We start from the raw sequence: 9465 nt of genomic DNA, 5'->3' as shown, positions 1-9465 counted from the left end.
GCGATTAGCCATACAACGTGACTAATTCTCTTTGCAAAACTTGTAAAAAGTAAATTTTAATACAAGCTAGTCCTTTAAGAAGGATTGTTCACTGATAATACTTGCGCATGTGTTCCCCATTCCAATATCGTGGAACGAGATCTCCGTTCAGGCGTGCAAGTTTATAGGTGCCCGGATGAAGGAATTCTTCAATCTGGTAAGGTCCTTCCCAATTAGGTCCGAGTACTCCAGCAGTGGGGTCGCGAGTATTTAAGAAAACTCGTCGTAACACCAAGTCACCGACGTTGAATTTTCTTTCTTTAACTTTGGAGTTAAAGTATCGGGCGACTTTTTGCTGGTACGCAGCAACTCGGAACTGGGCCTTCTCCTGTATCTCGTCAATTGAGTCTAGGGACTCCATCATTAGTTGGCTGTTCTGGTCCTGGTCGTACATTATACGTCGATGTGAGGGGGGATCTAACTCGATAGGTAACATGGCCTCATATCTGTAAGCTAGGGAAAATGGGGTATGTTCGGTCGCTGTTCGGTGAGATGTTCTATACGACCAGAGGACTTCAGGCAGCTGCTCCAGCCATGCTCCTTTAGCATCTTCAAGCTCTTCTTCAGGGTATCTTTAAGAGTTTTATTCACGGCTTCGACCTGTCCGTTTGCTTGGGGATGCGCAACTGAAGAAAAGCTTTTAATAACTCCATGCCTTTCGCAGAAGTCGGTGAATAAGTCGCTGTCAAATTGGGTTCCGTTGTCTGAAACGATCTTCCTGGGCAAGCCATAGTGGCAAACAATGTTCTTGATGACAAAGTCAAGAACTTTCTTGGTCGTTATGGTGGCGAGGGGTTCAGCTTCGGCCCATTTAGTGAAGTAATCAACTGCCATGACTGTGTACTTTACTCCACCTTTTCCCGTTGGCAGAGATCCAATTAAATCTATGCCCCAAACAGCAAAAGGCCACGGACTCTGCATTTGTTTCAACTCGTTTGGAGCTGCTCGTGGAATTTTGGAGAACCTTTGACACTTATCGCATCTTCGTACAAACTCCATCGAATCCTCGTTCATAGTTGGCCAGAAGTAGCCTTGCCTTAGAATATTCTTTGCCAAACTCTGCCCCCCAGCGTGATCCCCGCAGAAGCCTTCATGCACCTCTTTCATGAGTTCCTTAGCTTTTTCTGGTGTAACGCATCTGAGTAGTGGCATTGAATATCCTCTTCGGTACATAACACCATTGACCAGTATGTACCTAGCGGCTCGCCTTTGTAGAGTTCTGGCTTTGTTTCTATCTGCCGGTAGCATACCGTTCGTCAGATATTCCAAGTAAGGTGCCATCCATGTATCCTCCATTCGAATCTCCATATTGGTCTCAGCCGTTTGTATGCTTGGTTTACTCAGTCTTTCCACTAGCACAATGTTCAAAGTGTCAGCATCTTTTGGGCTCGCCAGTTTGGCTAAGGCGTCTGCGTTTGAATTCTGATCCCGCGGTATTTGTTGGAGGGTGTACTCTGTGAACTGGGCTAGTAGGTCCTTTGTTTTATTCAAGTAAGCCACCATTTTTAAGCCTCGCGCTTGATATTCTCCTAGAACCTGGTTCACGACCAGCTGTGAGTCACTGTAAATATCAAGCGCTTTTATGCTCATATCTTTCGCCATTCTCAATCCAGCGAGGAGCGCTTCGTATTCGACTTCATTATTTGACGCGGTGAAGTCGAACCTGATGGTGCAGTGAAATCGATGCCCTTCAGGCGTTATCAATATCACTCCCACTCCTGCGTGGGATTCGTTGGATGACCCATTCGTGAATAACTTCCACGAAGGAGCTTTCTCTTGAGGCTCAGGCGCACTAGGCGATTCACATTGCTCGTTGTCTGGAAGTTCTGTGAACTCTGCAATAAGATCAGCCAATACTTGTCCCTTTACTGTCGCTCGCGGTGAATAAGTCATATCGAACTGCCCTAGTTCGACTGCCCATTTTAATAATCGCCCAGCCGCCTCTGGTTTTTGGAGGACTTGCCGCAGGGGCTGGTCAGTTAAAACCGTGATAGGATGGGCTTGGAAGTAAGGGCGCAGCTTCTTAGAGGCCAGGATTAAGCAATATGCTAACCTCTCGATTGGTGGATATCTCAGTTCTGCTCCGATCAGCCTTTTGCTTACATAGTAGACCGCTTTCTGTACGCCTTCTTCTTCTCGTACTAGCACCGCGCTTGAAACAACTTCTGTAATTGCCAGGTAAATAAACAAAGTTTCTCCTTCTATTGGCTTTGATAAGATGGGAGGCTGTGCCATATGAGATTTCAAGGCCTGGAATGCTTGCTCGCAGTCTCCTGCTCATTCAAACTTCTTATTTCCCCTAAGTAGATTGAAAAAAGGGACGCACTTGTCTGTTGACTTCGAAATAAATCTACTTAGGGCTGCGATCCTCCTGGTTAAACTTTGTACATCTTTGATCCTTTCTGGCGACTTCATGTCGATCAGGGCTTTTATCTTGTTGGGGTTGGCCTCGATTCCTCTTGAATTTACAATGAACCCCAAGAATTTCCCCGATCCGACTCCGAAGGAACATTTGAGGGGATTTAACTTCATCTGGTATTTATTCAATACATCGAAGCACTCTTGTAAATCCTTCACATGTCCTTCTGCTTTCTTAGACTTTACAAGCATGTCATCTACGTATACCTCCATGTTTACTCCGATAAGCTCCTTAAACATGTGGTTGACTAGCCGTTGGTAAGTCGCACCTGCGTTTTTCAGTTCGAAGGGCATTACTTTATAACAGTATAAGCCTGTATCGGTCCGAAAGCTGGTGTGATCCTCATCAGGGGGATGCATGTTAATCTGGTTGTAGCCCGAATATGCATCCATGAACGAGAGGATCTCATGTCCTGCAGTAGCATCGAACAGCTGGTCGATTCTTGGGAGTGGGAAGCAATCCTTCGGGCAGGCTTTATTGAGGTCTGTAAAATCCACGCAGGTTCACCATTTTCCGTTAGGCTTGGGAACTAGCACTAGATTGGAGACCCACGATGGATAAAATGCCACCATGATGAACCCATTCTCCTTTAATCTTTCAACTTCTTCCTTTAAGGCTCTCGATCTATCCTTATCGAGCAGTCTTCTCTTTTGTTGCACGGGTGGAAAATTCTTGTCTATATTTAGGACATGGCTTATAACTACAGGATCTATCCTGCCCATGTCTTTGTGTGACCAGGAAAAAATTTCCTGGTTCTTCCGCAAAAATTCCACCAGTGCGTGCTTCGTGGTGGGCTCCAGGTTTTTCCCGACCTTTACAACTCTGGTCGGGTCTTTTTCGTCGAGTTGGACCTCTTCTAGGTCCTCGACGGGTCCAACATTTTCTTCAAAATCCCCAAAGCGAGGATCTAAGTCTCTATCCTCACTTTGGGCAACACCCTATTTGGTGACTTCATCACTGGATTGGGCTTGTGTATCTACTGCCATATGCAACCTATCAGAGGTAGGGCTCTTTGGCGTTCCTTTTTTCGCCTTCGTTACTGAGGCGTTATAGCACTCTCTGGCTTCCCTCTGGTTTCCCAACGCGCGTCCTACTCCTGCGTCCGTTGGGAACTTCATGGCTAAGTGCCACATAGAGATGACGACCCGTAGATCAACTAGTATAGGCCTTCCAATGACGACATTGTACGCCGAAGGACAATCGACCACTACAAAAGTGGCGAGTAATGTCCTTGTAGCAGGCGCTGTACCTGTCGTCACTGGTAGCCTGATCAATCCGGCGGGGGCGAGTCCTTCTCCAGAGAAGCCGTATATCGTTTGGTTGCAGGGCTCCAGGTCCTTAACGGATAGCTTCATGCGTTCCAGCGAAGACTTATACAGGATATTCACCGAACTTCTTGTATCGACCAGCACTATTTTCACCATCATGTTGGCCATTTGGATATCCACGACCAGTGGATCAGAATGTGGGAACCGGACGTGCTGGGCATCGCCATTAGAGAAGGTTATTTCGCCTTCGTCTGACCGAGCCTTTTTTTGGTGCACGGTCCTCAATAGTCATCATCTCGATGTCCTGGTCGTGGCGCAGGGTCCGAGCATATCGTTCCCTGGCCTTTCCGCTATTTCCTGCGACGTGCGGGCCTCCAAAAATGGTCAATAATGTGCTAGTCACGGGGGCAGGCTGTAAGGGCGGCGAGCGTTGGCGCGAGGGCGCCTGCTCGTTGCTACCCGGAGCTTCTCGTTGGGAATTTCCTGAGGCCCGTACGTATCTTCTCAAGTGTCCTTGTGTAATAAGGAACTCGATTTCGTCCTTTAGCTGGTTGCATTCGTTGGTGTCATGTCCGTAGTCTTTATGGTAACGGCAGAACTTGGTAGTGTCTCTCTTCGAAATATCCTTTCGAATGGGGCCAGGTTTCTTATATGGCACACTAGAACTTGTGGCCTGATAAACCTCTCCCCGAGACTTGATGAGGGCTGTGTAGTTAGTGAACTGAGGTTCATAACGGTTACCCTTCGCTCATTTATTGTCGGAGGTGGGAGGCTCATTATGCGGCCGTTTTCCACCATTCTTGCCATTGCCGTTGCCGTTCCCGTTGCCTTTGCCGTTTCCATTAGGTTTAGACCCATTGGCGGCTTTGGCGAGCTCGACAGCCTTCTTATCCTTGCTAGAAGGATTTCCATCGTCGGCAATGGCGTCTTCGAGCTTGATGTAACGATCAGCCCGATCCAAGAATTCCTGGGTAGTTCTCACTCCTTCCTTTCGGAGGCTTTTCCAGAGGGGGGAGCGACGCCTAACCCCTGCGGTTATGGCCATGATTTTGCCTTCGTCCCCCACCGTTTTTGCTCCAGCTGCTGCTTGCATAAAGCGCTGGATGTAGTCCTCCACTGATTCTCCATCCTGCTGGCGAATTTCAACCAGCTGGTTTGCTTCGGTCGGATGCACACGACCTGCATAGAACTGTCCATAGAACTCCCTTACGAACATCTCCCAGAAAACTATGCTTGCGGGAGGGAACTTAAAAAACTACTCCTGCGCGGCTTCAGAAAGTGTTGCAGGGAAGATCGTGCACCGAGCGTCTTCGGACACTTTCTGAATGTCCATTTGTATTTCAAACTTATTGACATGGGATACTGGGTCTCCGTACCCGTCAAAGTTTGGAAGTGTAGGCATTTTGAATTTTCTTGGAGTTTCTGCATTAGCTATCCTCTGTACGAAAGGAGTGCCTTTCCTCCTATCGTGGTCGATATAAGATGTCCTTCCCCCGACCAGCTGTTGCACTGCCTGGTTGAGGGCATCTATCTGGGCCTGTACAGCGGCAGGAATCGCTGTAGCCTCTGTTGCTAGGGGATGTTCTCGCCATGTCGCTCGTGGCGATCGTTGAGTACGTCTCGCAAATCCTTGTCTCTTCTTCGCTGCTCGCTACCCCCGTATTGAACTAATAAAACATGTTCAGCTAATATCATCAAAAAAAAATTGGGCAGAGTTTCCTCTGTATTTATAGCATATCCCAAGTTATCTACCAATAAATTCACATCAAATAAAACATATAACAAACAACATGCATGTTCTCAACCATAAGTCACCCCAGCACACAGAAAATTCACAGATCCTACTTCACTAAGACACACATGTTCTCAACCTTTTGTTATCTCCGTAGCACACAATTTTATCTCAGAACCTACTTCACTATGGATGAATATCTAATATATTCAAACTCCTCTAACAATAGTTTGTAAATATAAAAAATAAAAATAAAAATAAAAAATTAAGTAGTAATTACTACTTACCTTCAAAATTAATATTCAACAATTTCAACCTCACACTCAAACAAATATTTCCTACAATAAAAAGTTAAACATTAGTAAATATATAGTAATTGAATTGATCCTAAAATAATATAATTAACAAAAATATACTTTAAAAAAATCATTACCTAAATAATATACAAAATTATGCAAGCACTAATTTTTAATATAAAAAATTATGTAAACAACATTATTATAAATAAAATAATGCAAAAATACCCTAAAACCGAAATATACATTAAAGAAATTAAGTTTTAGTGATCAATACACGTTTTAAACAATGAAAATGTCTTCCAATCCTATATAAAATTTCAAATTTTTTTAAAAAAATAACCATATAAACATACATAGAAACCACCATTAAACCCACAAATTATTTCTTCATTTTTACCCTAAAACTTCAAAATAACTCAAGATTAAGTATATATACATGATTTCAAGCTTTAATATGCAAGGAAATGGCAAAAAAACAAAAAAAAAATGGACAATGTGGGGCTTACCTGTGGCTGGGGACAGTGGTGGGAGAGCTTCGGCCGTGCCTCTGTGAAGGGGAAGAACATGTGCAAATGAGAGGGAAAAATAGGGTATTGTGTTAAAGTAGGTGGAGACCACTTTTCTCCGCGGTTCTATACCCAAAACCGCAGAGAAAAGTGGACTTTTCTCTGCGGTTTTGGGTATATAACCGCGGAGAAAAGTGGTGAAAAGTTCTACACTTTTCTCTGCGGTTTTAAACTCAAAACTGCGGAGAAAAGTGAGTCATTCAAACCTTTCACTGCGTTTTTTTTAAAAACTGCAATAAAATAGGGCGCAGACATTAAATATAATTTTTTTGACTCTTTCAAACATTTTCTCTGCGCTTTTTATTTATTGTTGAAAAAAACCCGCAGAGAAAGCCTATATTTGTAGTAGTGAGAGTGCAAATATCATCCTTCAAAACAAAGTGAATGAAAAATGTATAAAAATCAAATTTCAGTATAAAGTATTTGAGTTTAATTTTTTAAAGTAAATAAAAAAATATCTGTAGATAACAATATCTATAAAAAAAATAAGAATACTTATAAGGAGATTTAACGTCAAAATAGAAAAAAGAAACAAGGCTTCAACGTTAATTGAATGTGACTTTCTTTCTTATGTAGCAAGAATCAATTTGATCGTTGAAACATTTACTTTCTTTTTTCCTTGCCTAGCAAGAATGGAGTTGCAATCGAAGATGACAATTACATGCAAGTATGAGGAGGATGATAGCCATAGAAGAATCAGAGCACTTGCTCAGGTGTATTACGAAGAATTTTTTTTCCTATAGTTGTTTAAATTTTTTTTTCTATATTTTTATTTTCCAATAACAAAGTAAATATGAGACTATTGATTTGATATCTTAAAATATACCAAGTTTCATTAAAAAAAAACTCATTAAAGTAAATTTTGATTATAAAATATTTTTAGGTATACAATATTAATATATGAATAATCCTTAAATATACTAACACGTGCAATCTGCATTGCACGTGCCTCTTTTACTAGTTTTTATAAAAAATAAGAAGAAATGATAAAAAAATTATGATTTAACACTGAAAAAGAAATTAAAGATGTCAACAAATTTGAGAAAAAAATGTTAAGAATAAGTTAAAAAAAATAATTTAATATACTTTATTTTTAAAGTGCCTATGTATGTTGTTAGAGTGCAAATATCATCCTTCAAAACAAAGTGAATGAAAAATGTATAAAAATCAAATTATTTTCCTTAATAAACACTAGATGTTATTGTTTAAAAAAAACATTTGGTGTTTTCAAAAGACAACTGTCTTCACCTAATTTGTAAGGGGTTTTCACCATTTGTTATGGGATGTTGTTTTGGCAATATTTTTTTAAAATAATTTTTTGTAATATTTTTTAAAAAATCATGTAGTAGATTTTTTTTTTAAAGAAATATTATATATGTCTCAAAATTTTATAAAGCTATCATATTTATGATTTACAAAACTCAACATAGACATAAGACTTTCTAAAGGTATGCACACTCTTTTTTTTTTCCTCTTCCATGTTTTTTAAAACAATTATAAGTCAAATATGCAATTTAAATTTTTATTGTAATTATTAACAAAAAAAATTTAGTTAAAAAAGTATAAATAAATTATACCTCACTTTCTCTCTCCTTATTCCCACTTCATTTTTTTCTCTCCTTATTCCCACCTCAGCCGCAACCACAACCTCAGTAGATGGCTTAAGTACCCCATCAAGTAGGTCCTTATGGGGCATGGCCAATGGCGAACTATGCGCCATACCCAGCTCAGCACATGGAGCCAATCTACGAGCGGTTTTGTAAGCAACACGCTCCAAACTTTGAAGGGACAACAGACCCCTTTGAGGCAGAAGAATAGCTCAGAAATGTAGAGCCGATCCTAGTGCATATGAATCTCGGCAACGCGGACCGCATATCCTGCGTTTCGTCTCTGCTTAAGAAGGATGCTAGAATATGGTGGGACTTAGTTCAACAGACTAACAATGTCGCCACCACGATATGGACAAGATTTGTGGAGCTGTTCCACAAGAAGTATTACAACTCGACAGTCATTGCTACAAGGGTCGAGGAGTTCGCTTGTTTGAAGCAGGGCAACTTAACGGTAGTAGAATATGCTCGGCAGTTCAACATATTAGCCAAGTTTGCACCAGAGTTGGTTACAACTGACTTTATGAGGGTGACCAAGTTCGTTAGAGGACTTAGACCAAAGATTGAGCTAGGAGTTAAGCTAGCAAACTCGGGAAATACTACATATGCCAATGCTCTAGAAACGTCAATAGAAGTAGAAAGGCTTTAGGCGAATGTTAGTAAGGAGAAGGCTAGTAGGCCTGAGCCTAAACAACAGGGTCAACCTCAGAATGGTCGGAACAACCCCAACAACAGCCGTCAGCATAGCAATAGTATAGTAATGGTCAGAAGAGAAGGCATCCAGATGATAAGCAGGCCAATGGTGATAAAAGAGCACGGATAAACAACGAAGGCAATAAGTCGGGTTATATAGAACACCTGCAATGCTCTAAGTGCCAAAAGAAACATCTTGGGGAATGTCATGCAATCATCAAGGGATGCTTCAACTGTGGTCAGGAAGGTCACCGAAGGAGGCAGTGTCCCCAGCTCAAGCAAGAGGAGAAAATGGACAATACGATGGTTCCTGCCAGAGTATTTGCCTTAACCCAAGGAGAAGCTGATGCTAGTAACAAAGCAATTACAGGTCAGATTCCTATCCTCGATAGTATATGTTCTAGTATCGCTTGATTTGGGAGCAAGATATTCGTATATCTCGTTAGGAATGATAGAGAAATTAGACAAACCTTGTAGGACTAGGTTTGTGACATAGTTGCCTTCGGGTGAAGTAGTCCTATCATCACAGATAGTATCGTGAGGCCATGCGCGCGGGTCCCTGGTGGTGTCGCAGGGCCATGCACGCGGACCCCAGGTGGTGTCGCGAGGCCATGCGCGCGGGTCCCTGGTGGTGTCGCAAGGCCATGCGTGCGGGGCCCAGGTGGTGTCGCGTGGTCATGCGCACGCGAGTCCTTGGTGGTGTCACGAGGCGTATGACTCGAGTGCCCTCAACAGATATGACTCTGGCGCCCCTTGCACATTGGTAGGCGCAAGCCTTAGGTGCCTTTGTCAACTCTCGCGTATGTGAGTACATCTTGACCTATGAGCATGTCAACCTCGCT

This window comes from Humulus lupulus, chromosome 4 (genome assembly GCF_963169125.1).
Source record: "Humulus lupulus chromosome 4, drHumLupu1.1, whole genome shotgun sequence".
NCBI lineage: Eukaryota > Viridiplantae > Streptophyta > Magnoliopsida > Rosales > Cannabaceae > Humulus > Humulus lupulus.
The sequence above is the reverse complement of the archived record's forward strand: the minus strand, read 5'-3'. Positions refer to the sequence as shown.